General features: G+C 41.6%; 1 long non-coding RNA gene across 3 annotated transcripts in view; it reads left to right on the forward strand.

Moving 5' to 3' along the window:
- LOC117804693 overlaps window positions 1-21403 on the forward strand; it is a 233533-nt gene that overhangs the window by 1305 nt on the left and 210825 nt on the right. For all 3 annotated transcript variants that reach the window (XR_004629221.1, XR_004629222.1, XR_004629223.1), the window contains exon 2: window positions 3898-4072. This is a non-coding gene — a long non-coding RNA (uncharacterized LOC117804693). The remainder of the gene's footprint in view (window positions 1-3897; window positions 4073-21403) is intronic.

The following is a 21403-nucleotide window of genomic DNA, read 5'->3' on the forward strand; positions in this document are numbered from 1 at the left end:
CACATAACGTGGTAGTGGTTTGCATTTTGGCTACCGCAGTTCGGCCAACATGTGTGGGGGGATTTCCATCATAGTAGGATTTCTGTGAGGGTGTTATAAAATATCTTATCAGGTTTTCCAGCTGTATTCCCTCCATATTTGCGAACTACTACACCTCCAATGGTATTCCCACATTTTTGATTCTTCCTCAGATATATTTATCCCGTCTTCCTTCTCCCATTTCCCTTTAATATATGCATTAGAGTGTGTCTTAAGATTTGACAGGCCCTATACAAGCCTGAAATGATCTTACCCTTGATATCCGAATTGCAAGCTTTTTTTAAACATTTCTAAAAAACATATACCTGCCTCTGTCACATTTTTCATTTCCATATTGACAAAAGAAGTCTTTCACTTTCGAAGAAAAACATGCAGTGCAATTTTTGAAATCAAATTCTAACAAGTGGAAACTATTGAATAGTTAGCCTACAAAAATCCCTTTCTACCATTATGTACAATGCTATTAAGCTTTCAATTCCTAGTGAAACACCTATTTCCTGCTAAAAATCTATGTCAGATATACAAAAAATTGACATTATAAATAGAGGACAGCTCTTGTATTTGCATGCCGCAGAGAGGAGTTATGGTACACAGAATTTAATCTCCTAATTTAAATAGCAGCTCATATCTTAATAGAAACAATTGCAACCTGGTCAGCCATAAATCTCCCCTCCCTTATTCCAAATGACATTCAGATTGACAGTTTACATAATGGTGTAATTGGCTCAATTGTTAATTTGCTCCTCTGCGTAAATGCTCGGGCAGCCACTGCCGTGCGAAGCGTTAACGCCTGAAGAAAATCTTGCTTCTGCACATGGGGGTTCAGAGGCTGTAGATGAGTTACTGGTGTGTGATAATAGATGACACATTCACACAAGGGAGCGAGTTCCCTGTTCATCACAAAGCATCTAATTACTCCACCCCCACAGATGAAGTGAAGACTGCTCCGGCTCCATAGTCAGCACAACAGTTTGTGTGTTGCCGGAACTGTGCAGCTTGACCAGAGGACCTTGAACAATTGTAAATGGTTTTGTTGTGTGTGTGTGTATTGTGTGCGTCCCCTCCCTTGCCTCTAAACAGTCAGCGTGTTGCTCACTGGGAGCACACTTCACCTGTCGGTGCTCATCATAATTGTTGGTGGCTGGCTGTAATTTGACAGCAATTATCATGTCAGGAATGGATTCCCTGCAGCAGAGGGCGCATACTGCAGCGACCGGAGAGACATGCCTCCGCCGTTCTGCGAGCCTGGGAGAATTGTTGTCTGTTACAAACCTCAGCGGTCTTGTCAATCTGCCTATTATTTAGCGAGAGAGGAGCTGCAGGCTTGTCGCAGCAGAGAACAAAGCCTGTCCTGGTTAAAGGACAGGAGAGAGTTAAGCCAGCAACAATTTTCTGCTGAACCCAGGCATTGACATTTCACATTTGTGGGGCAAAGATAGCTTCCTTACAACAAAAGGAAGCCGAGCTGGAAGGCACAGCGCTGTAATAACATGTAAATATTATGAACCTGCAGAGCTCCCTGTAATTGTGAAGACGTTTAGCACATGCCTGAAAGATGCTGCATCCATTATATCCAACACAAGCTTTGCAGAGCAGTTTAGCCCTATTATTAAAGCACTAAACATCCTTCGTTTGTAGTATTCATGGGTGATGATACATAATTATCAGGGGAAAGGCAGTGCTAGGTATTAATATAAAATTGCCTAGGGCGAATTTTGGAGAACACACAGCCGCAGAGAAACCCAAGGTGTTTGTCTCGCTCTGCAAATCTCTCCAGGGAGAAGAGAAGCTGGAGCAGCTCTGCAGGGAGCAAAGCACCTCCATCTCAGAGGCACGCTGAAGAGAAGTTTCAAAGAGAAACTCGCAAGAAAAGATGGTGTGTTTTTATCTTTCTGCTCCACTCCCCTATATCTGCTCTGTTTGTGTTCAGCAGCTTATGGGGGGATTTTCACCTGACAGCTTCAAATACTGCAGGTTGTTTTTAATGGCACGATGAGTGAAGTTTAATTTTTTGACTTCTGTGTCCTCAGAGAAGAACTATTGCCTCAGCTGAAAGAGTTGACTGCTAGTTTCAAAATGCTTTGTGTGCTGAAGACAAAAAGAGTTTAGGGAGATGCAGGTGTGTGCGTGTGTGTGTGTGTGTGTGTTTGCAGGTGTGTGAGAATGTGTTGCCTGAGATGAGACAACCTGTATTTTCCACAGATTTGTGTTGCATTTCTCCAAAACAGTTGTTGGAAGATGCAGTGCGAGGTTCAACCTTTTTAAACCAACAGTGTAAAGAAAAATTGGGGCAGCTTTAGCACTTTTACTCCATTAGATATAATCACTAACTACTTTACAAAGACAGCAAATAATTAATCAACAGGTAAGTTCAATGTTTGTAGAGTTTATGGCATCCAACAGTAGAAGAATTGAATTGCAACACTGCTTTAACAAACAGCAACAGGTGATGTAAATGTTTATGCAGCCATAACTCTAACCCCATGATTATTTTTGTAATTTAATTTTAATTGTTTGTGTTTATGTTCCCTCAAAAATCGTCTAGGGGATTAGAGGAGTGACAAAAACAAACCGAGGGAAAAACAAAGGGGGAACAAAGTAGAAGCAAAGCTAGAGAATTTAACAAACTGAGGAAAATAACATCTTAAAACACCCCATCAAAAGCTGATCTACCGCTCAGATCCAAACACTTGTATCTAAGCATCCAAAGAACAACAGCAATACTCTAATTTGGCTCCATTGCAAACACAGTGTTATTTTGCATGGACTTGAGTGTCCTAGTTATCCTGGATTTGGTTGGTATTTTGGGGATATTTATGTATTTGGGTTTACATGCAAAGAAACCTGATTATTCATGTCCCTGCGTACATGATACACACGTGTCCAAGTTTCTAATTACTGCATCTTATTTGCATTTTGTTTTGACGTTTGGCCACATGGTGAGGTTTCTTCAGTATCACTATAGGCTTGACCAGGTCGGCATTTCAATGCTTTCTCCCATCTAAACTTTCGAAAGACTATACTCCGTTACTTTGTCGCTCCAGGAGTAAGATGCTCTTGTTGCCACAGCCATATTTTTTTTTCTTAGCTGAGGCTGTACCTGTTCAGGTAGTCAGCAGCTGTCAGAAACTGGAGTAAGGAATATACATGGCACAGCATCCTGTTTTCTTTCAGGGTTCTCGAGGTTGCAAAATCAGGTTTGCGAAACCATGGCAAGTGGTTTCCAGAATTGGGTTATAATGTTTACATGCACAAACACAAAAACAGGATAATTTATAAAATGATCAAAGCTGGGATACTCAAGTCCATATGTGTGTTTCCTGCTTATATTACTCAATGAGAACAAGTAGTTTGGTTCTAATGTTGCAGCAATTCCACATTTAGCAGTTTGAAGCATGCTCTTTATAACTATATGTCTACAGAGGTTACTTATATGAGCCTGCATGATAACCAATTTCTAGCCTGCTCCTCTATATGTTCAAAGCAATTCTGTCAGTTATATATGCATTATGTTGTTGTTGTTGAAAATAAAGCTTTAAGATTTGATAATTCATAGTCAACATTTCCAAGAATTGATTTCAAAGAATACTTCGAATTTTCACCCTTTTATAAATACAAATTTGATACCGCCATACAATGTGGAAAAATTCCCTGCCTGTGTAACTCCAAGAAGAAAAGTTGTGAACGTCTGTTAAGTATACTGATCTACCTTTAACAACGTTTTATCCCAGAATAATTAAACGTCTTAGATTTCTGATGTAGGCATTGCTCATGCTGAAAGCCTCCTGAGACTCTTATCAAGCCATTGAACCACACTGCTGCAGTTCTCTCATTACCATATGCCCCTATTCTTTCCAGTGAGTCATCCTCCGAAGGTCAGCAAATGGCAACCCTGTTTACTGAGCTTTTCGTGCCTACCAAGAGTTCCCAAACCCCCGGCCCTCCACTCCAGACCTCATGGTGAAGAAGTCTGCACGGCAGGACCAGAGGGCATACACACCGAGACTTTGCATCAAGCTAACCGTGCTAAAAGGTAGTCTTTTTGCCCTTATCTAACCTCTCGCTGTCGCCCGCTCTCATCCTCTGTGGGGTGTGTATTAAATTAAACGTTAGGCTCCCTCCGTCTCCGCTCTCTTGGGTGATCGTCTTAGTTCTGCCTGGCTGGCTCAGCTGTGAAGAGGCCTTTCTTGTATCTCCTACACACATGAATAAACATAAGGTTTGGTGAGATTTCAAGTAATGTCACCATAGGGGTTTTGCTGTTGAGTTTAAAACCAGCTCGAGGGTTACATTACGGCAGGAAGGATGGCACAGATATGAGGGGGTGGGGGGGTTAACCTCTGTCAGTATGAAGCAGACCACTTTGGCCTGAACTAGCTGGAGTAAGTGTACAATTTAGTAAGCTTAAAGGAGAATTCCCCTGGCTGGAGAGTGACAGAACTGGGACAAAGTTGGATATTAGGGACAACAAGTTAAAATTGAACAGACCAATCTTCCTCAGGAAAGGAAGTGTCTGCATATGACCTGACTAACCCAGTTTTCAGTAGGGGGACTGGTTTGCAATGCAAAGCAGACGCACTATTATAATCTGCAATACTTATTCTTCCTACTTACTGCTGTTATCAGAGACTGCTTCAAGGAGAAGGGAATGTGTCTGTGTCAATGTTCAACTCTGACTGATAGAAAGCCTGTGCTAACTTTTGGGAGCCAGAGAGTCTAATACTGTGAAGCTTTTGGAGCTTATTTAGCTGATTCACCCTCTGATTTTGTTTTAAACCTTCTCTTGTAAGAGAAGTAACTAGTCCTGGTTTGTTACGAGAAAGTATGCGATGGCACAAAAGCACCCTTTCAATGACGCGTGTGTGTGCTTTGAGAACTTCATTTTCCCCTTCAATAACTATTTATTCCTAAAAAATTGTATGCAGTGGTGAACAAAGCACTGCAGGGAAATCAAAGGCAACATCTGAAAGATACTCGGGGACACTGTGACAGATTAGCCCTAGTGCTGCTTGGCTGACTATTTTATTCCCTAACTAAATAAATAAATAAAATACCAACTACACATGCAAGTAGTCTCTGTCAACAAGTTGCTGGTCTCACTTTTTTATAGTCCATGTCACTTCTGATAAGATCTTACCTGGAATCCTGTAGCTGCACCTGTCTCTGATCCTCCCCTACTATTGGCAAACACATGCTCATAATAACATAAACGAATCAGGTACATATTCATGGCTTTTGTTAACACTTTTTGTTTTCATTTGAACTACATCTCACATTCTCAGTATATAGTTAGATTTCTTTCTGGAGGCAGTGCAGAAAACTCTGTTTTTATGTGATTCGAGGCTGATTTATACTTCTGTGTGGAATCGACGGCATAGCCTACGCTGGGGGTCCGTGTAGCTCCCGTACCTACGCAGAGGCCTACACACGTAGCTGACGTGCACCTCCTCAAAAATGCAACTAACCGTAGAATCGACGCGGGCCGCAAGCCCTGTGATTGGTCTGCTCGGCACCATTGTGTTTCCCGCATTTACACCACATCAGGGATCCCCGCTCATCAGCCGTGTATATCATCTCCTCCTCCCTATTCTTCATGTAATCATGTCTGTATGATAAACAGCAACATGTATCAGCTGTAGATTAACATAACACGCTCTGAATCTCTGTTGAAAAGTAAACAGAGATCGTAGCGGGACCGGAAGCAGGCGACCGGGTATCAGAGAGACCACACTGCCCTCAAGCGCTTCGGAGGAGAATTGCTGCGCGACACGGACACATCGACGCACAAGTATGTGGTGCTCATGTCCATGTCAGTCCCTGCTGCATAGGGGAGACGCAGAAGTATAAATCAGCCTTTACAGTAACAAGCTATTGTCAGATTAAGACCAACATTAGCCTGATGATTTGTTAATTCAACAAACTTGAAGTGTTTGCTTGAGCAGAGATTAATTTGAGTACCTGGCTGATCAATAAGTAGTCCCAGTTAAAACGCAGAAAAGTGACAAAGAAATGATGGTGTTAGTTCTGCATGTAATTGTGAGTTCAGGAAACATCCAAACCCTCAGTATTTTACAGAGAGGACCAGCAGTTCTGAACAGTCTTGTTGCTGGTTATGAACTGCTACAATAATTTCCCCATGACATTAGAAACCTTCTGAAAGATGGCAAACAATGATTGGATATGAAGTCTGTCATGTCTTTAGACCAAGTTAGGACAATACTGGATGATTATTTTATGACACATTGTCCAATATGTCAAAATGTTCCATTGAAGTTATCCCAGTAGATGAGTGTGGCTGGTTGTGATACAGGCTGGATTTAATATTGAGGACATAGAGAAGCAAAGACTTACTTTATTTCTATTTAGTTGTTTTTTATGCCTGATATTGCTGTAATGTGGTAGGTGGCAGATGATGTAATTGAGGCCAGCATGCAGACAGTAAATATCTGTGGTGAGTGAAAACAGCAGGATAATATCTGCTAAGTGGAAGGAGGTACTGTTTTGTCCACAGCATGTGCCAAAATTGAAATGAACCGAAAGTTCCTTACTGGAGCTTTAAGTAGAAACAACCTTTGCATATGGAGGAGGGATATTAACACATTTTTTCCCCCACATATTTCTGTCATGTAGAGTCAAAACGTGTGGTCTAATTTTACAGCGGTTTCCAAAGTGGGGGTCGCAAAACACTAATAGGGGGGTCTGGAAATGCCCTTCAAAATTGCACATTTTATCCACAATTATATCCAAAAATAAAAGTAGTGGTTACATTTTAATGAAACTCTTCAAATAAGGAATGTTTTATGTGTTTTCCACTTTTGTTTGTTACCACAAGACCCCTGAGGTGACAGCAATATGTGCACAAAACTAGTACAATTAGCATGTTAGTGTATTCCCATGGCAGTGAGGAACATTTAACCACCTCGAGAGACAGTGGGGGCAGTCATGGGCTGAACATTTTTGGAGCCCCTGTCATTGCATTCATCTATCATGGTGGTGTTTAAGTTTCAAGCATGTTCCAATGCAAGTTAACTGGCTAAAGGTGTCCCATAGGCGCTCAGCTGTAGAGCTGCAGCTCATGCCCCAGGTGTCCACCGCGTCTCTTTCTCAAGGGAGCGGCACACAACCCCCACCACTTGTGACACAGACATGGACACGGATGTTGAGAACTTTTTACGGCACGTTGCCCCATCTTTGGATACAAAAGCCAACAGACTGGTAGAAGGTCAGTGCGGAGAGATTTCCAGACTGGCGAGCTGGCACGCCAGTATCTGTGCATACCAGCAACATTAGTGCCCTCTGAGTGTGTGTTTGCTGCCACCAGACTGATTGTGACCTGGATGCGCTCCTGAGTGACACCCGACCAGTGACCATATGGACATGCTTATTTTTCTAAATAAGAACAAGTTGGCAGAAAACCGGGCACTGAGTCTGAAATATTTTCAGTTCAGTTCAGTTCTTGTTGCATCAATTCCACATTTAGCAGTTTGAGCCTCGCTCTTTATGTCCACAGAGTTAACGTTTATTAGCCTGCTCTGCATGTTGATATTCAGCATGTCAGGGAAAACAAACGCAGTGGGTATTGTTTTTTGTGTTAGGAGTAATCTAAGGGATTGTTTACACTTAGAATTTCCTTACCTGGTATGGAGAATACTGATCTTCCTCCAGGATCAGTGCAGAGGAGCTGTGGGGAAGGGAAGGGGACTAAAACACTGAGATGAGCTGCATTCAGGCAGAGGAGAGAAAAAAGTTTCAGAACCAGCAGAGAAACAAAATAATGTTAGAAACCACATGCAGATTAAATCTGCTCAGGTCGAGAGGGGTCATATGTCGAAGAGTTCAGCCATTAAACGCATCTGCAGATGGAAAAACAAGTGCATCCTTTGCCAGTTGTAGTGTTGTTATTTTTTTAAAGATATGTTAGTTCAATAGGCAAGGCAAGGCAACTTTATTTGTATAGCGCATTTTCATACACGAGGGCAACTCAATGTGCTTAACATTAAAACAGAAAGGAAAATTAGAATATATTAAAAAATATTTTAAAATTTAAATTTAAAGTGAGTTAAAATAAGCTAAGATAGGAAGGAAGTGGCAAATAAAAAAGTCTTAATCTTTGATTTAAAAGAGGAGAGAGTTGGAGCGGACCTGAAGCTTCCAGGGAGTGTGTTGCAGATATGTGGTGCATAATGACTTAACGCTGCTTCACCATGTTTCATTCTGACTCTTGGGACTGAAAGCAGACCAGTACCTGATGACCTCAGGGGTCAAGATGGTTCATACAGTAGCAGCAGATCAGCAATGTATTTTGGGCCTAAACCATTCAGTGCTTTATAAACCATCAGCAGGATTTTAAAGTCTATTCTCTGACGGACAGGAAGCCAGTGTATAATAAATGCATGTCAAATTCAATGTATGTACCCTGATATCTCACACTGGTGTTTGTAGTAGACCCTTAATTTTAAGCTTGGCATCACAGCGATCAGCGGCTGCAAAGTTAGAATCAGCTGCTTGTATCTCTCGTGACTTTACAAAGGCGTTATGACTTCTCTGCAGAGTTCAACAAAAGCAGCTAAGCTGTTGCCAAGAGAGCAGCAGAACGGCTTTGTTTCAGCGCCTTTTTTACAAACTTTTCATTTCTCCGGTTGTTTTTCGATTGCCCTCGAATTGTAAATGGAGTTTCTAAAGCTAATGCTGTCAGAATTCACCGCCCCGGTTTGTGATGAAGGGGGAGGCTGGCGGGGTGGGGAGGGTGTAAAGCCATGGGAAGGATAATACACTGCTTGAGCACGCATGGTTTGATTCCTGCAGGAGAATGATTTTACTGGGCTATTACCGTTTCTGCTAGACAGCGCTGAATTGTTCTTTTGTTCTGGCACCAAAGCTCTGAGGGGGTTTCTCACAATGAATTCCCATTGATTTTTCTGGTCATGTCATCAAATTGTATGTGGCTTGCATTCCGACAACTGTTTTCTCATCTGCTCCCCGAGGTTCTTCTCCTTTATCAACTTTTTCTCCTATTTGGAGGGAGCAAAACTAAACGAAGGGCGGGGAGAGTGAAGCCAGGATGAGACTGGAGAATGAAAGTGAATGCGATGAGCATGTGAGCGGTGTTAGTCAGTCGTTCAGGGAAGTTCCCGGGCTTTTGTTGGATGATAAACCTCAGTCATTTTTTGTTCTCTTTGTTGCAAACATTAGACAGTGAAACTTGGCAGAGTTTGTGTGTAGCTGGTTTGAAAATGTATGATTGTAATTTGTTTGACATGCATCAGGGCTGTTGTTTAAGAGATTAAAGCATGACTTTATAACAGATTAATGAAGAAAAAACACAATATTCCTCTTACAAAATACAATTTGTATTATATTAATGTGTAGTGCCCTTTTAGGTTAAGCCATGTCACTCCTCCTTGTTAAAGGAGCGTACAGTTGCTTTATTAGCCGATACACAAACTGCAAAATTAACTTAACACTCCTTTTATGTTGCGGGTCAAATTGACCCTTTTTAACGTCTATTTTAGGCAATATAAGCCTTCCAAACCAGCTAAATGTAGCATAAAAATCTGGGCAGCATGTGACAGAACAGGGGTCGTGTTAATTTATCAACATCACTTCATAAAAAAAATGAATAAATCTAAATGTAAAATATAATAAACAAAAATCTATGTTATGTCAAACTATTGAATTTATATTTAGGGCATATATTAAAAAAAGTTTTAACATTGACTGTAATGAAAAACAAGTGAGTTATCCTCATTGAACCATGATCTGTAAGGATTAAAGAACACCAATGTACTAAATCTTGATTTAAATGGTTAGTAATGGAGTTAAATTTGGAGATTTAAAAAAAATGTGTTATTGGATTTTTTGTGATTCTGACACTTTTGGATAATTGAATATGCCCCGGGTCAAATTGACCCAGGAACATTATTGCTGTTCCAGAGAAACAAACAGAACAGGAGAGTTAAGCCAACCACAAAGCATACTGGCAGTTGCTGGGCATACTTGTATGTCTCTACTTGTGTAGTTGTTGCATTTAAGCTTTAGATGACGTTTTTGTATTGCTTAAATGTTAAAGACAAGGTTGCTTGTGCAGCATCTTTGAGTTACAAGGCAATTCAAAAGGCTCACCACTGAAAAAGTAAATAATACTGTAAAGAACTAAAGGCAAAACAAACATAAGAGAAAGAAATTAAGTTTGAAGATAGCCTACAGAAAAATAACCCAAATTGCACTGTTCAAATGTGACGTCAAACAGAGCATAAGCATATACATTTTGAAATTTGGATGCTGAAACCCATTATCATTGTGACTGAATACACCATTTAGGCAAAACTGTGGGCAAAATAGGTAGAATTGTGTGAGACCTTAGAGGTCTTCTTAGTTGTCTGGATAAAAGCCTTTCAGAAACGTATGTTTGCTCTTCATCACTCAGCGCCTCATAAACTCATAGAAACATTTTAAAACCTGCTCAGTGACCCACAGGAACAGTTCAAAGATCTGTGAACTGGAGTGATGTGTTTTACTCTCTTGGCTTTGGTGTCTGGAAGTGTTTTGAAGGAGCTGCAGCTCTCTGATCAGCTTTTCATAGAGTCATGTAAAGACGCCACAGAGCACACTACAGAAGGGTTTAATCAGTCATGACAGACTAGGTAAGATTTTTGTTTTTTTAATGTGATATTATAGTAGTCTGATTTTGTTACTCTCTGACAGTTGAAAATAAGTTTAACTCAAGATTCCTGGCGAGAAAAAAGCCTGTTCCAGTGTTTGTTGTAACCAAGCAGCAACCTCCGGCCGCGAGAATTGAAGCAAATGTCAAGTTAACTGCAGTTTCTTGAGTGTCCGCTTGAGGCTAGCTTCACACCACATACACACCAATTCAAAAAAGCCGATCTTTACAGCAGAAATAAACATGTTTACAGCCTGGTACAAAAAAAGAGTGTAGTCTGGATTACTCATTTCTCGATCGGCACACACTGTACGGGGGGATCATTTTTTCATAGCGCAGCAATTCCAAAGATATGAACATTATGAGAGGCACAGCTTACTTGATTGACAGGCTGGGACACTGTAGCTATTGGCTACGATGCTCAAACCCCGCCTCTTTACCTTACACCTGACAGCAGTTAGGTTGACTTCAGCATCATCCACTATGGCTTCTGCCAATGATTGGCCTCAAAACAGCAGAAACAGATGGGTGACGTCACAGACCCTACCTCCATTATTTATATAGTCTATGGTTGTTGGGGTTTGGGGGTTTAGTGGTTTCTTTTTACCGGACCAGCAGGTGTCCGGTTTGGTGAACTTGTTTTTACAAACCTGTGGAGGAGAAATGTATCATGGGGAAGAGAGAAACCGTTTGATTCTACTTTTTTGGGTTATTTGTTGTAATTGAAAGTTCACTTATTGTGAAATAGAAATTCAAATTCAGCTTAACCAACTTTTTTCTAGATGGAAGAAAACACACAGAAAATAATGTCAAGTTAGTTTGCTTATTGTGGCTACCAGTAGCAGAGCTAGCACCCCCATAGACTGTATAAAATATGGACGTAGTATCTGTGACGTCACCCATCTGTTCCTGAGCTCTGTTTTGAAACAAATCAACGGCGGCAGCCATATTGGAAATGTGGAACTCAACCAGGCATAGTGTGATGTAAAGGGGCGGAGTTTGAGCCTCTTAGCCAACAGCTATGTGTACCCGACCGGGAGTCAAGTCAGTCATGTCCTTATTTGGGCAAAAACTTATATCTTCTGAACCGTCGCATCAGAAGAAAATTCACCCCCGTACAGTGTGTGCCGATAGAGAGATTAGCTACATAGAGCCAAGCCGTTTTTTGAACCAGGCTGTAAACATGTTTATTAATGCTGCAAAGATCGTCTTTTTTGAATGGGTGTCTATGTGGTTTTCGGTGTTTCTGCAGCCAGCCTCAAGCGGATTCTCGATGAACTTCAGTTTATAACACTTCTGCATGGGCTTCATAGTTTGAGACCGGATGTTGCCGCTTGAGCACCGCCAGCCCTCAGTCCTCCTTGTAGGTTAACATCCACACACGTGTGCTGGTTATGCAGCCGGTTGCTGCAAGCTCATATGAGGACAACTTGGGGTTGCAACAAAATTGTTAATCACACAAGGATTTCTGTTTTGTGTTTATAATATTGATGTACTCCATTCAGGGTAATACATGATACAGCTTTTAATATGACAATTCATGGAGATCTTGTCGTCATTGTGTTACTATGTTTTGTAAAGCAACTTCAGCTTGTGCCTGCTTGTGCTGCACACTTTGATAAGTCCATCCAGTCAGCTGTAACATGCACTCCAGACACCTCCTCTTTCACTTACTCTCAGTGTGATGCTGCAGCCATCTGTTAGTGTGATGAGAGCATAATTAAGACTGCAGCACATTAAGTCAATCAGAGAGGCGCCTGGGCCAACTGTAACACACCTAGCAGGAGCCTTACCGATCAATACACTTTCCCCAGGGCGACTAAACCTTGTTCAAGCTGGGACCCTCCTCTTCACCGAGTCTACAGACATTCAGGTTGGATTATTATGGAGCAGGTGTTCTGTATCTGATAGCTAAATATGTTGACTCTTTGTTCATCTTTGTTTCCTGCTCAGTGATCCAGCAATGATCGTCCACTGTGACTGACCGTCCGCTGCTTCAATGACCATGAAGCAAGTTTTTAAGGAGTTTCTTTGCAAAGAGATGCATTATATTAGCTGGCTTTTACCTCTGCGTGACATTTCCATGGCCTCTGGACTGACAGCAGGACTGTATCATTAAATATTAGCAGCAAGAAGTGCAGAGAGTTTCTGAAACTGAGCAGTTAGAGCGGTGAAGCCAGGGGGACACCAACGAAACAGTGCATTTAAAAATAATGAGCTGCGTGGGTTGTCAGAGTGCCGGTAAAGTAAGTTCTTCATATCAGGAACTTCAGCACAGATTAACATAAAGTTCTCAGAAAGCTGTTGTTTCTTTTCACAACATCAAGATCCATATGAACTCTGAACATATAGCTCTGGAGCTGAAACCTAAGGGGGGACTTTGGGATCTCATAGCCTTTGACAGAGAAGAAAATCATTATTCACGCTCATTTCAGGTGCCTCATTTACAGTCTTCAGTTTTATATCATTATAATTTTCCAACAGTTTTGAGAGATGACTTCTTTGTGTTGAGTTGTAGAAGTCATAATCTATATCACAGCAGTGCGTCATGTGGTTCATTGTTCATATTGTACCCAATTATCCATTGTTGTTGTAGCCTCCGTCAACGCAGTGATGTTCCCAGAGAAAGACAACTGATGCACCCGAAAGAGCTGTATTGCACTTCGTTACTTAGACATTCTGTGACCACAGCAGAGGAAGCTAGCAAAGGTGTAAAAGGCAAATCACTGGGGTGCATGATGAGCTTCTGAAATTCAGCTATGAAACCACCAAAGGTCTTATCCCACCTAAACTGATTGGAACACATGCTGCACATTTACCTGCCGATGACGAGCACCTTCCCTAGATTGTGTGGCGTTCCTCTGTGAGCCGTTTCACTCAGCCATTGACATTCAGCCGACCTCATTCCATAGCATCACCTGGTTCAAAAGTTCACGTGAAGAGACGCCAGAGTACGGAGCATTAGTCCTCTGCCCGGTCTGTGTTCTCTCCCTCAGCGGGCTATCAAGGCTCTGTTGGAGGCCTAGCTCTAATCTGTCGGCTCGGGGGTGTGTTTCCTGCGTCGGGGCTGTGGCCCAATCCATCTGTCTTCATCAGTGAGTCGGGGCGGCTGTGGGCTTGGGCCAGCAGGACCCTGCTAAGCACCAGCTGCTAGCTGCCTTTTACACTGATTCCCACCAAGAGGGACATATTTACAGTAAAGCAGGCGGTGCGGTTGGATTGGAGGGCCTTATAGCTCTTAGTGCCTAGATTTCTTTTTTATGCTCTTCGTTGGTTTGTTCTTTCGTTAAAATCTCAACAGCTTGACTTGACATGCCTTTTTATTTATCTATGTCTGCTCATATGCATCCATGTATCTCTAATTTTGGGATGCAGAAGTTCCTATGAGAGCATTTAGGATGTACCCGTCAATGTGTTGGACGGTTTTAAACATGTTGTGTTTAATAATGCAAATTATTGACTTAGACTGTCAGAGATTGTTCTACAAGTCTCTCCATGTTCTTCTTTTCTCCACTTACACACAAAGCCAAACAAAAAGTTCTGTTCCAACTATGAATCTCAAATAATTGTAATTTCAGTTGTCATCCCTGTTACCATGGCTTCAGTCAGAGGAACTTGCTCGTCCCCCCCCCCCCCCCCCCCCCCCCATCCCATCTTCTGCCTTCCTATAGAATCCTTTTTCTTATTGTGCATTCACCCAGCTGTCCCTGTTCCATCACACTTTTACTCAAATCATGTAACTCACTACTTGGGTCAACAGCTTCTTTGTATCTCTGCTTTAAAAGAGAGGTTTTGTCGAGAGCTCCTCCAAATAACAAAGAAAGAGCTCCACAATAAAGCTGCTGCTCAAGTGCAACTATCTGCTCACAGAATCGCTGCAAAACACTTCCTACTACTTCCTCTGCTCAGTCAGTAGCGGGGGCTGGTGACCCTCCAGAGTGGGTCACAGTGGCTAAATTGATTTGGAGGGCTTGCTACTTAGCATGGCGAGACACTAAGCTAATTACCTCCCTTATAAACAGCAGCTTGGCCTTTAGCTATCGAATGAAGCCATTGGCTCTGAAGGATGAGACCGGCCTGGGGAGGCCCTGAGGCTCTGGTTCCTTCCTATGGAAATCAATTTTGGTCTAAATGGCAATGAGATTATCGCAGCACTGATCTGATCCTTTGATTTTCTTTTCCACCTCCCAACATGATCTCCTTCCTGTTTCGGATGCCCTGGAGTATTGTCATGTGATCAAATGTGGATTTAATACTGCTTCTCTATTGGACAGGAAAGCAAGGGGGTATGTCACTTGGAAAAAAAGATTTGTGCAAACTCATGTCTAACTTTTTTTTGTGATACTAGCAGCATGGCTCTTGCTGCTGGTTTATCACCCACCTTTATCCAGACCAGAATTTCTTTAAGTCGTGCTTCCATTAAATCAGGAGTGTCCAAAGTACAGCCCGGGGGCCAATCGCGGCCCAAGGTCCATTTATTTATGGCCCCCAAGCTTACATCTTAAAATGTGTTATTTATAGCACATAAATTAATCACATTCTGAATCATCTGTACATATGCAGTTTCTTTCAAGCACACACACAAAACTAAAGTCAATCCAGAAACGTGCAGACATGTAGCACAATTATAATTGTGAATCAGCGGTGATGTTACTGTAATATCTAGTGTTTATGACACACTTTCAGGGCCTTTTTTGCCTTCTCAAAATGTTCTGCATCCCATATACCGGTGCCACCGTTATCCCAGTACACCAAGGTGGAAAGAGGATTTGATTATTTTGCAGAATTACCTTGTAGATGGGATTATAATCCAGTTTAAGACATCATGATTCAGTGCAGCTGCAACCCTAACAACGAACAACATTGCCACAGGCTGAGCTCAAAAACTATTCTGGTAGTCAAAAGGATTGCAAACTCTTCATAGAAGGAAAAAAATGTGTTTCAAGAAAGAGCTACATACTTTGTTGACTTTGCAGTGTAAAGTATGAGTATAAATTGTTACAAGAAGACAGGTTGACGTTAAGAAAATGGGTTGTTAGTGCAACCACATCAGGAAGCCAAGACACTAGAAAGACATACGAGTATGTTTTGAATGTGGTTAAACCAACATTAATTGAGAAAGTGATGAACTTGTATCTACAAATTTTTATCTATAAATATATATATAGGAAACCTTTTTTTCCCCCAGGGAGACTGCATCCTCATTTCTGGTGTGACTTATATTTCAGATTTTATGGTAAATTCTGCACTTTGTTTGGTACAGAGTGGAATAAGGGACTTTTGCGATGGTCAAAACACGTAAAAATGAGTACAGTCTATACATAAAACACAGTAGTAACAATGTCATATTATACTCTATACACTCTCATGGCAAAGAGAGAAAAGGGACTGCATGTCCTTCGTGGCTGCATCACGAGCCACTAACCTCTCGTGGAGTGTATGGGCTGGATGTTCCAGGATATAATGAAATCCAACCGCTGGCATTCTTTTATATGCCACTCTGGTCTTGATGTTTTCAACAGCAAGGGATGAATGTAATGCACTCAAGCATTGGCAGTCACATTACAATAAACCCTCATGTGTGACAACAGCAGAGGTCCAATTGATACTGATAGCACAATGACATCTCTTGGCAGGCCAGTAAAAGAAAATGTCCTGCGACGCTTATTCCATAGTGGAGCAGCAGGATTCCATGTGCAGAGTTGACTGGGAGCCAAGGCATGTATACACAGTGCTGTATAACGTGATGTGAGAGCATTTAAATTATGATTTGTGTGTATGTGGAAGTGTGAGTGTACATTTATGATTTTGTGTGAACTAATTTCAGATATTGGAAGCTGTATAGTGTGGAGGAGGGGCCGTTTAAGGGTTACCATTAAGCACTTCTGCTATTTCTCAGCTTACTCTCTATTTATGCTTTAGGCACATCAGCCAAACTATAGTGTCCTGACACGTCTTGTAAATATATGCATGGCTTTACTAAAGTGCATATTTAAGTGTGATTTATTCTGACTTCTCTGGCTCAATGTTTTTTTTTCAGTTTTTTTTTTTTAGTTTGCAAGTGTGAATACAGTCTTTGGGTGTGAATCAAAGAGAAATCACACAGGGAATCACGGCTTCTGCAACCATCTGAGCAGGTTCTGCAATATGTACGGCGAGGGAGAGGTGGCGTCGAGTGGGAATAGTCGGCTCTTTGCCTGGAAGAGAACAAAAAACAGGTGCGAGCTCAGGTCTCATTCCCACATATGAGATGTGAGATGGCACATCAACTTCTCTTCTGCCCACATCTCTCTGGAGTTGTGATACTGTGACAGCAAGCACCAGAAGCTAATTGTGTTGGATGTACCCTGAGAGTTAATTTGCATGGGCCTTGATTTCTCTGCCTTTTTTGGCATTGTTATGATAGTTTTAGTGTGTGTGTGTGTGTGTGTGTGTGTGTGTGTGTGTGTGTGTGTGTGTGTGTGTGTGTGTGTGTGTGTGTGTGTGTGTGTGTGTGTGTGTGTGTGTGTGTGTGTGTGTGTGTGTGTGTGTGTGTGTGTGTGTGTGTGTGTGTGTGTGTGTGTAGGACAATTGCTTGCAATCCAAGTTGGATCAGGAACTGCAGAGGTTGGTTTTTTTCCTCCCCATTATTGGACCCACTCACTTGATTGAAGTCTGCTTTTTCTTTTTTGCACCATACCTATGTTGAAACACAGCCGAAACCCTGCTTTCCTGCAGCATGTTACTTGCTTTTTCATCATTTTCTCATAATCTTACTTTTTTCCCCCCTCTCTCTGAGGGATTATCGCTGAACCTTAAGCTCGTGTTCCATCCTAACTGTGTCAAACTCTTAAGATATTCAGTAAACAAGGCTGGCATCGCAAAGCAGGGCAGAATAGAGATTGTGTGCCATATGTGCAGTGCTAGGAACAACATGCATTGTTTCTCTTTGGAGATGCTTACCTTTTAAAATGTTAATGATTGTGTTAATTTGTAGGGAGAGAGCCTTCATCCTGAATGCAGAATTCCTCTTGTCCACGATGCTGATTCATAATACATATTTATGACGTTAAAGACAGCTTCCCACATTATTCATACACCACCACTCTATTCACATTCAAGGTAATGTTGAACTAAAAGCTGTCTAGGAAGCGTTGTGTTGTGTGAACAGTATGAGACCGCTTTCTTAAAGGTGACATATCATGCTCTTTTTCATCAAAATATATTGGTCTAAGAGGTCCCCAAAACATGTCTTTTAAAGTTTATTGCTCAAAAAAACACTTTGAAATCAGATTTTGGTATGCCTGTAAACCCCTCTTTTTCAGGCCTGCTCAGAACAGGCTTTTTTCTGTCTGTGCCTTTAAATGAGAATGAGCTCTCTGACCACGCCCCCTCAGGAAGTGGATGTGCCCTCGGCTGTCCAGCACGTTGATCTAATGCTTACATGTTGGCTGCTCACAGACCCGCGTTACTTCAACGCTCTGAATTTGATCCAGAATCTGATCCTGACGGAGAGGCGCCTGCAGCAGGACCTTTCTGAAGGATTGGTCACAGATTTAGTGTTTCTTGTTGTTTTATTTGTCAGTATGTCGACGTGTGTCTTGGTAAACAGGGACGAACATAAAGCTATGAGGCTATGCTAACTAGCGCTAGCACTTTTCCATAGTAAATTAAAATCATCCACTAGATGTTCAAATCTGCAGACGTGGGGAGTAAAACCGACCTTTGTGTTTATTAAGACAGCCTACAACTAGCATGCCTCCCTCCGAAGCTCCTTGTTAGCACACGTGTGCAGGTAATGAAAAACGAAGGAGGAGTTGAGTTGTATTTTTCTACAGTCTATGGGAGAGAAATCAAAACAGGGGCAGAATGGATTTTTTTCATTTTCGGGGGGGGGGGTTTGTAGACATCCCAGGGACACATATTTCAGGTAGAGAACCATTAAAAAGTCGATTTTGCATGATATGTCATCTTTTAAAGAGAGTGAGGCTTAATTCAATTGACTCTTCTGAGATATTTCCTTTCCCAAATATCGGTATTCTCACCTCTACCTCTCACCCCACTCCAATCTAGCTCAATCAAAAACATTGCATGCCCCCTCTCCAACCCTTCCCTCTCTCCATCTCCATCCAGCCGTTGATTTATTATGCCTGTTATTCACTGAAGGCATCACAGAGCCGTCGAAAAGCAGCATGCTGTTTGCAGGACACCAGCAGCGCCTTTGTCTGCGAGGCACGCTGCTACCAGCAGGCCCTCGGATGCTTGTTGCCATTTCCACTCTCAAATTTGATTGCTGTAGTGAAATGAAAGCCATATCATACCACTCAACGTAGGGTGCAGGAATGAATACTTTCCCCCTTTGTACTCACAGCCTGGCTCACCCCCCCTTCATTTAAAAGAGCCGTGAAAACTCTAATGTAGAGGTGATGTCAGATGGGATTTGTCTTTGTGGCCAGGTCATGCTGTTGGCGTTTATCGTCAATGATGTTGATTTCACAGTATGCCAGATTTCACTAGACTTTGAATAATTTCCTAAAATTGCACAGCTACCAGTGAGCTCCACTTAAACACTGCCTTTGTGCAATAAATTGTGATACTTTTGTTCTCCGTGTTCTATTTGATTTGAATGAATGAAAAAATCACAAGGAAATTGAAAATAAATCACTGCGCTTGTTGGTCGATCTTTGTGTGAAGGCAGATTTTACAGTGTGTTATCTTGGCATCATTATCTGGACAAAGAGGCAGAAATCTTTAAAGAATGATATTTAATCACTTAGCACTGTGTCTCCATCAAAAGAGCCTGATTGCTTTTGAATGCAGAGTCCTGTAATGCCTCTCATTCATAAGCCTCTCTTTGTGTGCGAGGAACAGATAAACAATTTCCCTTCAAGTGTGCGACTCTAATCTATTCTTATTCATTCTCTGCAGTCTACAGTGAAAAACAAATACAGTCATTTAAGTTTAGAAAGTTTGAAATGTAGTCAAAATGTCTCACTAAAGACTCCCAGAGGTGTAACATTGTTTATTTTGTCACATGAATCAGTTTGGACACCACGTTAGGATAAGGAACCATACGGTTATTGATCGGCAGAGTGCAAACATTACATCCAGTGAAGTAGTGTAGTTGTGTATCTATGAGAAGAAGAAGAAACGTACTTTATTAATCCCCAGGGGGGAATTCAATCTTTCCACTTGTTATATTTTTTGGTCATGCTACAAGCCCAGTTTGGTGTACATACAATTTTATGCACAGACATGCACTTAGGGAGAGATGTCAGAGTGAGGATGCTGCCATCAACCAGCACACCCTGAGCAGTTGGGGGTTCGGTTTCTTGCTCAAGGGCACCTTGGCAGTGTCCAGGCAAGTGAACCAGCACCTCTCCAGCCACAAGTCCACTTGCCAGTTGAGAGTTAATACAGTGACTAGAATAGAAAACTATCAGATCCGATGCCATGACGGATCGGAGATGGACCGAACAAGGATCTGGTGGAATTTGGCCGTAAGATTGTTGGTGACAATTTGTTGTTTTGATCAAAATATAAATGGACAAAAGTGTTGCCCTCTGTAGCTTTAATAGTAAGTAGGGATGTAAATTTCAAGTATTTACAGTGATCGATCTTTGGAAATGTTAACGATCAAATATCGATTAATCATGCCTTTATTTGATAGGACAGCTGAAGAGAGACAGGAAATATGGGGAGCAGAGAGTGGGGGAAGACATTCAGGAAATGGTCGACCGGTCGGGAATCGAACTGGCGACCCCTGGGACGAGGACTGTGGCCTCTGTATGTGGGGCGCTTAGACCGCTAGGCCACCAGCGCCAGCTTTAATAATATAGTCTGCACATGATAGCAGATAATTAATTGTGGTTTATGTTCTTTCAAACTTAAGCTAGTAAATATATCATTCATTACTATAGTGTACTTCCAAAAATATTTTTGGGTTCAATAAAATGAATTGAATTGAGGGTTGCTCCATAACAGGAGGTGAAAGCCACCTTCTTTTTTACACATTTCTGTTACATTCATGTAACAGGGGGTCAGAGGACAGACAGGTGGTCTTTATGTATGCTTAGAGGCTAAACCTCTTCACCTTGTAAGATTATTTCAAGTGAGCAGAAATGATGGTACTGATGGACAGATGCTGGTCTTTTCTTGTAGTATTAAATATTCTTTCAAAGCTTCTTTCAGGATCAGCTCATGTTCGAATGTATTCATCATGGAAGTAATCTGACCTGCAGCGCAGAAACACAATTGCATGAAAAACTTCCTAATAAGAGCGATCCAGAGACGTGTTGTTTTCTTGGCTCATACATCAGGATAGAGTTCAGCCGCCGACGGCTGACCCCATCAGAGATACAACTTGTTTCTTCTAATTAGAGACATTGAGGACAAAGAGTCAACTGCAAAATAGAGTACAAACCTTCACCTTTGCTTTTCTCCAAGCTGCGGTTTAGAAAATAAACATCTATCTGATTCATGAGGCCAACAAAACTGCCAAAGGAATGAATAAAAGAGCAAATTTTCACAAGTTTTTCATAGGTTTCTCATGACTGTTGTCTTATTAATCTAGTTTGTGGCTTTAGGCGAATATGCTTTTAATGCAGTTGTTTGTTTTTGCAGCTCATGACCTCAGCTGTGATGTGTCAAACCTACAAGAGTTGACCTTAAGAAGCTTAATGCATGATCATCAACAACAGAACTGTACGTTCAACACTTAAACTT

The sequence above is a fragment of the Notolabrus celidotus genome, chromosome 21, assembly GCF_009762535.1.
Source record: "Notolabrus celidotus isolate fNotCel1 chromosome 21, fNotCel1.pri, whole genome shotgun sequence".
NCBI classification, from domain to species: domain Eukaryota; kingdom Metazoa; phylum Chordata; class Actinopteri; order Labriformes; family Labridae; genus Notolabrus; species Notolabrus celidotus.